The sequence below is a fragment of the Ixodes scapularis genome, unplaced genomic scaffold (genome assembly GCF_016920785.2).
Source record: "Ixodes scapularis isolate PalLabHiFi unplaced genomic scaffold, ASM1692078v2 PGA_scaffold0__279_contigs__length_252992795, whole genome shotgun sequence".
Lineage (NCBI taxonomy): Eukaryota > Metazoa > Arthropoda > Arachnida > Ixodida > Ixodidae > Ixodes > Ixodes scapularis.
The window spans coordinates 222,846,874-222,857,013 of record NW_024609835.1 but is presented as its reverse complement, the minus strand read 5'-3'; positions in this window follow the sequence as shown (position 1 = coordinate 222,857,013).

The following is a 10,140-nucleotide window of genomic DNA, read 5'->3' as shown; positions in this document are numbered from 1 at the left end:
AAACACTTATTCAGTCGCAGCGATCAGGGCACAGGAACCCGGAAAATGTGTCGCTGGCGATCGGTCCTTAATTGTTTTCACCATGCAGGAGGGCAGTCGTTGCCTGTTGCTTTGCCCCAGTCGCAGTCACAACCATAGCATCCACTGCCTATAGGCAGCGTACCAGAAGCACCTGAAACCATATCCATTGATTAAATGGAAGAAAAAAACACCACTTTAATTAACCACAGTAACTGAAGCAATGACCACACTGGTCAGATGTAAGAAGCAATACTCTAAGTATACACATCTTGTGTTAGTTTCCCTGGGAAACCAGTAATATATTATGCTGCTTTTATGTTCCCTTTCACTGTGCATGTGATGCATCTGCCAACGAACAGCTAGGCGGCACAACAGACTATAAACACTGCGGAGAAGTGAGCTTGTACTCTATGCCAAGCACAGCACAGATGTCGAGACAACCTTGCTCCGGAAGTATGATCCACCGTGAGCTCTGAAAGAAAGCCGAATGTGGTAAGAACGGCGAGAGGGCAATCACAAATTTTTTGCGAAAGAAGCTTCTGTAAAGGGAACCAATTCAACCAATTTCGTGAAGTGATCAGTCACGACAGGAAGATACTGATTACTATACGGATTATGAGGAAAATATCCCATTACGGGTCACAGCCAACAATCTGCCAAGAAAAGTGGCTAACGATTGGTTGCATAAACCCTGGTAGGTGACCTTCGCGTGGCTTTGACTTCTGACATCCTGGACAAGTGTGGGCATACTTTAGTATGTCCTGCCTAATTCCTGCTCAAGGCTCGATATGGCGTAACTTATTGTAAGTCGTACTGCTGCTGCTGTGACCTGATGAGGCTGAATCATGGAAGTGACTGATGAACGGCGTTCGAAGTTTCACAATCCTGAAAGGCGAGCCATGGGCAGCATTGTCTGCTTGAAAAATGTAGCTGAGAAGAAGTCAATTCTCTCTCAGCAAGTATGAGTCGTACCTAACGTAGCACTCGGTGCGGCCTACCCTTTGTTCTGCAAGCTTCTCACACACGCGTAGACGGAGTTTCCCCTCCCACTGTGCCTTACGAAGTTCTCTGATCACCAACGTCCCCCATTCTGACTGATGTGTCGGCCACAATGCCAGTTATTTCCACCAATGCATGTTTATCCTGAGTGGGAAGGACCTGCAAAGCAGCGCACGAGAGGACATCTGCCGCAACAAAACTCCCTTCTTGTATGTAGTGGCTTAGTGGTATGCCTGTAATGTCGGAGCTCATTGTGCGAGACGTCCGACTGGATTCCGCAAATTATTCGGCCAGGAAAACACTTGATTGGTCTGGATCTGAAAGTATATGCCATTGAAATACATGTTAAATTTTTTTAGGGCAAAAATAATGGCGAGACACTTCTTTTCTATCGCGTAATAGTAGTGTTTGGCCGCTGTCGGCATGCGGCTGGTGAAGGCAACTGGCCGAAGAACACCGTTGTGTTCCTGAAGCAGGACTGCACCAAGGCCAGAGTCACTGGCATCAGTCTGAACAACAAAGAGGTTAAAAAGACGCGGAAACTAACGAAGCGAAGTCCGTGATTGCCTTCGAGAGCGGAGGGAAAGCGTCTTGTTGCGTTCGTCTCCAATGCCAATTTTCTCCTTTGCACAAAAGCAAATGCAAAGGGTTAGCTATCTTGGCGCAGAGTGGGACGAGTTGGCAATACCATCCAATCAATTCTAGAAAGCATTGCAAGCTCTTGACGTCTTTCGGCTGCGGGCAATCGGTTATCGCGCACATCTTGTCCCGATTGGGGTGAAAAACTCGGGTTAACAACAGCAAAGCCAAAAAGGTTCATTTTCTTTTCAGGATGAACCGTCCAGTTGGCAGATTGCATTTGCTCAAGGACAATCCTAAGATGCTCGAGGTATTTCTTGAAAGATTGGGGAAAATGACGTCATTCATGTACGCCATCACAAACTTGCTCTTTGTATCATCGACACCAATGCCCATTCGATGTTGAAAGGTATCGGGCAAATTTGGAAGGCTTGAACACTCCCTTGTGATAGGTAAAAGAGTTTGTCGAGACCTCCTCTGGGTCTATATCGGTTATCCTAGACTGCAGTCAAGCGTTGTGAACACTTTCGTGTTGTCAATCGCGTACATGATTAAGTCGATCAAGGGAAACTGGTATGAATCTCTCACCGTAACAGTGTTAAGCCTGCGACGGGAGAAGCCCAACGACTCTGGGAGTTGCAAACAGCTCCGGTGTCGATCCACTCCTGTAGTGCTGCATTCAGGAGAGCTCTTACATGGACGATGAGGGGCTTTGTGATGCACCGCAGTTGGTCGAGCGTCACCAGTCTCGATTCGATGCAGCAGCACATCAGTCTTTCCCGAAACTTCCGTGTAGTACATTGGTGGAAATGGCTGCAAGAGGCTCTCTAGCTGTTGCTTTTGTTTCCTGGACGCTGGATGCACCTGCAGGGCGTCTCAGACACCGGCAGGAAAGGCTGCGGCAAGCCTTATTGTACAGAGAGCCGGGAGAGTTTCGCTGGTAACGCAATCCTCTAGCCTGGTAAAGGGGGTCACATCCAGCTGAATGTCCATCCGGCCAATAGCCGCCAACATCAAAGTCGAGCAAAAGTTTTTCGCCTGTAATAAAATCTCCACCAAATGGTAATCGGCACGTTCAATCCTGGCAGATAAACAAAATGCTAGCGTGCCTTTTCGTTGAATAGAATGCCGAGCCTTGCAGCGCACTGCAGAAGTGTATTTTAGAAACAAAGCGGTTTTTTTTTTTTTGTTTTGCACAGCTCAAAAAAGTCTCCAATAAGCAAACTTTCTGCTCCGTTATCAAGGAGGGCGGCAAAGGGAACAGCAAGTAGACAAAGTGTCATGTGAGGATTGATGCATTGATTTGTAGGTCGTAAGCGACACAGGCGAGAGAAGTGCTGGCGACTCGCTTATCCCGAGGCTGGAACTCGCTGCCGCCAGCTTGGGCCGGCGGCAGCGAGGTCTCGAAGTTCAGCGTCGCGGGCCCTGTTGGTTTCCCTGGTTCCTCTGGCCCGGCACCACCAGTGCAGGCATTGGCTGTGAGAATGGCCACGCTGTCCTTAGTTGTAGCAGGAACTGGGCTGCCAACGGTCTTCTGCCGCTCTATTTCCCATGTTACCCCAGTCTCTCCAACACTGGCCGCTGCCTCTCAACTCCACTGGCTCATTCCCCCATTGCCAGCTGGGGCATTTGTTGGCTGTTCAATGATCTCGAAGACGGTTAGGCAGCCGGCCTTCGCCGTGGGGGGACTGCAGCCGGCCGCTTGAGAAGGTCTGCAGCACCTGCGGCGAAATTTCGCTCTGGTGCAAGCCCCCGGTGGGGAGGGGGGCAATCCCAGCTGCCTGGAGCATCCCTGGATTAGGAATTTAGACTTGACTACCCAGCTTGTTGTAAAAACATTGGACCTCCCAACGACAGTCAAAATGGTTCAGGGCGAGGGGCAAGTAGGCGAGGATGGCACAGACCCTTTCAGGAAGGTGTCGAGTCGGAGTTGCTCGTTCTTGGTTGACGCATGTGGGGGGTACCCACGCACAGGACGGCTCGGAGGCTTCTGCAGCTGGGGGCGGAAGGCGTGTAGTCCATGCAAGCCGCGATGGTTTCCTACACGAGGTCTTCGATGGTGTCGTAGTTGGACCGATGAAGACACATGTTGTAACAGGGGTGACTGACGAACAATGCGAGTAACCCTCTGCAACTCGAGAGCAGCTTGCACTGCTCGGTTGAGCAGTTCCTGCATGACTCGAATATACTTCACAAGGCCTTCTTCTGGGTTCTGCGTGCGACATTCGATTTCCTGCTGGACTCGGGACTCGTACCCCGGTGCCAGGGACTCCTCTCTGAAGCTGCGGCTGAACGCCTCAAGAGATGAAAATAGAATGACTAATACCCGTGCCACACGGGCAACTCGAATACTATTTACAACGAATGACATTCGTGCAATTTACGAATCTGCTCGCAATCTGTCGCGCGTGGAACGCCCCACTCTCGGAGTGTCGCGCGCTGATTGGCCGATCGTTCAAATGTCATTCGTTGTAAATGGCATTCGAGTTGCCCGTGTCGCACGGGTATAAGGCTATACGCACGACATCGTGCACCTTGACGCTGGACAGAGCGTGTATCACTGGGAGCTTGTTAACCGCCCTCCCCACCTGCGTTCACGTCGCTTCGCAGCGACAGTATGCGGCTGCTAATTACAAAACTACCGTATTTGCCCGAGTAATGGCCGCACTGTTTATGAAGAAAACCTGAGGGTTCGCTTTTCCACGGAGTACGCAGATTGCCAATCACCGCGATTGACAGCATGATTTCAGCTGTTTACAAGAGAGAGATAATTTTTTCGTGCGAAGATACCATCTGTGAAGATTGCACTTGTATGGAGAATCGTGTTCTCGATCTGGTTATTCACTATGTTATTTATGTGCAACACAATGATTGGCTGTATATGTGTTTTGTGGGAAAGTAGACGGGAGGGCGTTGTTCATAAATAGTGCGTCTATTGCTCGATTATTATTTGGCCTACCCCCCCCCCCCCCCCCCCCCCCTTTCAGGCGTCCAGCCGGCAACCAAAGCTCCGCTGTTCCCCATGCACCTCCGGAAAGAGAGGACCATACAATTTAGTTGATCGAAGTTTCGTCGAAAACATTAATTCTTTTCACTGTTAATCATAGAAAATAAATGTAAATATTGCCAAATGCCTCAACAAAACAATGCTTGAGAAACAAAAAAAAAAAAGGTAAATCCACAAGGGGGGTCGAACCCTGGTCTGCTGTGTACGAGGCAGACGCGTTACCACTATGCTTTACAGCTTCGGAAAACTTGTTTTGATAGTTAGTTTTGTACGAGAACCAAAACGTTTCGCGTCGTGCGTATGGCCCTTTCCGGTCGAGGTGCAGTCAATTAGAATCTGCAACACCCATCATCGTCTCGCACTCGCCGGCAAGGCAAGGGGAAGATCCGCTTCAGCACGTAGGCATCCGAGGCGCTACGCGTCTGAGGCGCTGGACGCTCTTGCGCAAACGCCCAGCACCGCCACGGAGTCGGCGACGGACTTGCGGTCGTCGAGCCCCTCGGGCTCGCGCTGCCGCTGGCCGGCGGTCCCGCCCGTGACGTCTGCTAAATGCTCCGTCACCAACTCGAGGGCAGTAGACATACGGTAATTGAGGGCCAGTTTCTCAACCGACGACGGACCGGAGCCCAACTCCGACTCCGTGTCGCTCGAGGAGTCCTCATCCTCGGCTCGCAGCTTGGGAGGCATGGGCAAGAAAACGAAAACGCACGGCAAACAAGACAAAAAAAAAAGAAAACGTGAAGCGAACATTAAAAAAAAAAGCAATTGATCGCTAAGTGTTTTCTATTCAAAGGTATCCCGTGCGGACGTGCGGCAAGAAAAACGGGCGCCGATGATTGGAACGGTGTCGACGCCGATCGCAAGTTTCACAATCGGTAAAGTCGTACGGTCGTACTCACTTGTTCCTCGTCGCCCCGCATTTTCTTCTACCCATAGTGGCGTCTATTGTGGAAAGCGAGTCGTAGCACACCCGGGCTGAGGCACAGCGAGTCGAAATCCAAGTGGCTCGTCACGCAGCGCGCCGGCCCTGCTGCTTGCGTAAGGCGGCAGGGTACACCGGGCGGCAGATAACCTGACGACGGTCTCCGTCGGCATGCAGCAACCGCACTTGCACCTTAAAACAGAAAACCGGCATCAACTATACATGTGAGTTCTACAATAAAAATCGTATCACTTATCAGTCCCTGTTGCAGAGCCGCGGAGTTCCGTCGCCGAGTGCGTTGTTCTCTTTTGAGTCCGGAGTCCGGTGTCGATGCCGAAGACGCTTCGCTGGCTTCGCAGCGCCGTGGAATGCCGTCGTCTACGTTTGCGGCGCGTTCGAGGCGTCGGCGTCAAGCGTAGAAGCGGCGTCGTACGGGATGAACCTGATATCTGCCGTCCGCCGAAGAATTTCCATAGGACGACATACGTTTTAAAATGAGTCCGTCCATTACGCACACATTCGATAAAATCAGTCCGCCAAACACTCGCACATTTCAAAATCAGTCCGCCGGGACTCGTGATTGGCTGGCGCAACCCCTTCCCTGCTGCCTTCCCGTCCGACAGCGCCCCTGACGGCGTCCGCCTAGGCGCAGAACACCGATCTTTGATTGGATCTTTAATAGGGAAATCGGCCGTCCTTGAATGTAATTTTTGGATTTTTAGGATGCTTAGAGCCCGTGGATTGCGTTATGACAATAAATAGACGATCTCAGAATCCACTTGAGTGCCCCATTAAAATTGTTAAAAGAACAACAAAAGAAAACTGGGCTAATGGGTACTGATTGATTAAATAACTCTTTTAAAATGCCCATAATATACACAAAAAAAAAAACCAGATCTGGGGAAGTTTGCCAAATATACCTTTAAAGGAAAGTGTTATGCGGACGATGGGACATGGCTTCTTCGGACGAGCATGCATAAAATAAAATGGAATTTAGTATACGCGCAGTTTATTCACGTGGAATGGGAGATACGGATTGTGTTGGTTTAAGAAAAAGCAGAACCTGCTGGTGGCCAAATATGCAGCAGAAATGCGCATACACTTGCGAAAGAATGAACATTCATCGTTGCTCGCAAATCGTCAATAAAAAACATTAGGCTACAGTAAACAAAACGAACGTTCTCGAAGAAATATAGAGTCATCAAAACAATAAACAAAGTAACGATCAGACCCCAAATAAAACATTTATATATGCTAAAAAAAAAGAACTAGAGAACAGTTATTTCAAGACATTCATGAGTAAATACAGTCATTCAACAAAATCAGAGGTATACAACATCACTCAAAAGAGTCATCAGTGCTAAAAACAAGACGCCCCCTCGCAAGTGAAGAATCTAATTTGTATAGGAAATTTCTTGGCCCAATAAGCGCGTATGATCAAATAGGATCATATAAGAACACATAATAACCATAAAAGAACATATAAGGACAATATATGAATATATAACACTGACCTCCTTTAGCTCGTTTTTTTCTTGTATTTTTTTCCCCCAAACTTCTTTACCCACCACTAAAATCCTGCCAGCTTAGCGTCCGCGAGCAACGTGAAAAATCGGAATGACGGGTGACCGAAAAGCACCCGAGAAATATTCATTTTTTTTTTTTTTTTTTTTGCCAGGGGCGCTGCCCAAACTTGAAAGCTACAGCTCTATTTCATCAAATATGTAAAGCATTGAAAGTTTAGACAAATGGCACAGCTTACTTTGTTTATTTTATTTCTCTATGATTCTTCTGGAGCCCCTATTATTAACATCCTTTCTTAGCTCATTAAAACGATATAGTAATTTCAAAAATATTTTTACATAGTGCGTATGCATTCTTGAGTGAGATGCACTCAATTCTGGCTTCTAATCAATGCGATGAAGTAAGTAGCGATTCACAACGCATGACCAAATTAATAGGCTAACCGCAGTAGCGTATCATCCACATTAAATAAGTATCATGTAAGCAATGTAACGAATACATAGGTTTATCGTAATATATAAAAAAATTCAATGCAATTCGTAAGCGGCTTTTTATATCAGATATGAAAGAAAATAAAGTTAATGGAGGTGTGGGGTATCGATCCCCGTACCTCTCGCATGCTACGCGAGCACTCTACCATCTGAGCTACACCCCCGGACGGCATGGACGATGGCGAACGTCGAAGACTACGATGACGTAAGGGCATAAACAATTGTGGCAGTTCCGCTCTAAAGGTAGATCAGCCTCGGGAAAGTCCAAAGGACTCTTGAAATACAGTTTTCACTGCTGCATTGCGTGTTAGCCCTTAGTCGTCCTTATATTACATATCGCAATCATTTCAAGAAATAAGAAAAAATCAATGGACGCAAATGTCATCGCCCCCCGCTTCCCAAATCATGCATATGGGGTTTGGTGGTGCGCATCAGGGGAAGCCCTAGAAACATCTCTCTCCATTCAGCCCATCGTACCTGGGCAGCCGTTACTAGAGAGTTATAGTAGATTGATCCGATAAAAGCGATAACGGTATACCCGAGACTCTTTTGACGCCTCTACTCGCGCGCTGTGTCGTTATCGGGTGTCGTTATCGGAGATATTGGAACGGTCTACCAAAAACTACCAGGGACTGGTGGCAGCTGATAAAACCCGTTTGCTCTACTGATGTCTAACCCCTGGTTAGCTCAATTGGTAGAGCGCTCCACCTGTAATGGAGAGGTCCCGGGTTCGATACCCGGACCAGGCGGATTTTTTCGGTCGCGCACCAGTCACCTAGCTGTGTTTGGAGATTTGTGTTTGTCCTTTGTCCCTCCTGTTCCCCTTCTCCAGGGATTATTTTCATCACTACCAGGGACCAGGTTTTCCTGCGGATCCCGGTGTTTTTATCGTCGGTGTGACCCGCTAAATTCAGCGGAAAATCGCAGTGTCGCGTGGCACTGTGACAAAGCGTGTTGCCCTTAGCTTCAGCGGAGAAAATTCGCCGCTAAATTTAGCGAAGAATTGTTATTCTTGAACATTTGTCAAATTTTGGATTGCGGTGAGGAGGAGGGGTGTGCAGTATGCGTGCAGAAGACTGTGCCGCGTCTCGGCTCGTCTCTGCCCGTCTCGGCAGGACACGCCAAGGAACAGGAAATTAAAAAAAAAGAAGAAAGAAACGTTCTTTGTATTGGTGTTCGGCATTTTGTGAAGCGACGGGTTTTTGCGTCACCGGTTCATAGACAAGATGTGCTTTTGTCAAACAAGTGTATTCGCATCAGCTTACTCGTTTTTTTTTTGCGCATTAAAAAAACGTCAAACTGCCTGTAGTGCTCATCCCATATCAAGAAAAAAAAAAATCATTGAAACGTTTTGGTTTTCTTCCAAAGTCCGCTTTTGGTTTTATATGTGTTCTATACGCTATATGCCTAGAAGTTGTAACCCAGAAGTGATTTTACTATTCTAAGCGACCATTTCTTTTATGCAGTTGTGGATTAATAAGATCGTCTCAATCTTAATATTACTAAAATGATGGCCCACGCAACCTCAGCTTTGTGACCCACTGAAAGGTCTTCTTAAAACAATTATGTTCTTTGATTAACTAGGTCAGTGGTTCTCAAGTGGGGGTCCGCGAAGCCCTGTCTCGTCAGTCAAGCCCGGCAATAGAAGCTGCCTTTTTCACATTGAGAAGAGACGTTCCAATTTTCGTGCGAGCTCTCTCTTGTCTATATCAATCGGATAAGTTTACTTCAAACTAGCATTTAGTTATATTTATTTATTGAATCATTATCATTATTACCCTACACCCTTCTATTCCCCTCCGCCCGAATGGGGTCCTCCATCATCTCCGCCTATCTACAAGGGGTCAGCGAAACATCAAAGGTTGAGAACCACTCACCTAAGTTATTAGTCTTTCATTCGACCGTTAAAACTCTAGGTTTTGGGGACAGTTGTAACTTTTCCTCGCTTCATATTTTGACAATACTTTCTTGACGTGTTAGCTAAGAGAAATTAACTTGGAGAGATGATACATGAAGACTTAAGCAGCTGTTTCTTCAACTTTTGTGTTTTCATTTTAACTCAAATATTTTGTTTGCTTCAGTTGGTCGACTTCGCGAACTGCGCTATGTACAACCAAAAATGAAACTTACTAATTATAAAACACACATCGCATTAAACGCTAATAGTACACGTTAACGTTGTACAACTGAACGAAGTGAGCGGTTGTCAATACCTCTAAAAAACAAAAACAAAAACACGACCGTATAGGTGCTCTTTTAGCAGGGCCCTTGGTCTGTTGCTTTGGCACCTCCCTCCAACTGGAACCACTTGACTGTGCGCAACGAATTCGTATGGATACAGCGGAACCCTCCGTTCCTCACCAGTGCGAGAAAAAGAAAAGTACAAAAGACAGCAAATGGCGTCGCCACGCCGAAAAACAGGGCGATAAGAAGTTACGCTGGGAGATACGGGGACAACCACCGGACACCATTGCTAGAGTTTGCTCGCCTTACATATGGCACAAGAGATCCTGATTATAGCTCTGCCTTTCTTTACCCCGATTCGTTCGGCCGAGCATTGATGCCTTTTATTGTCGGCTCTTCACCGGGCTGCCGGT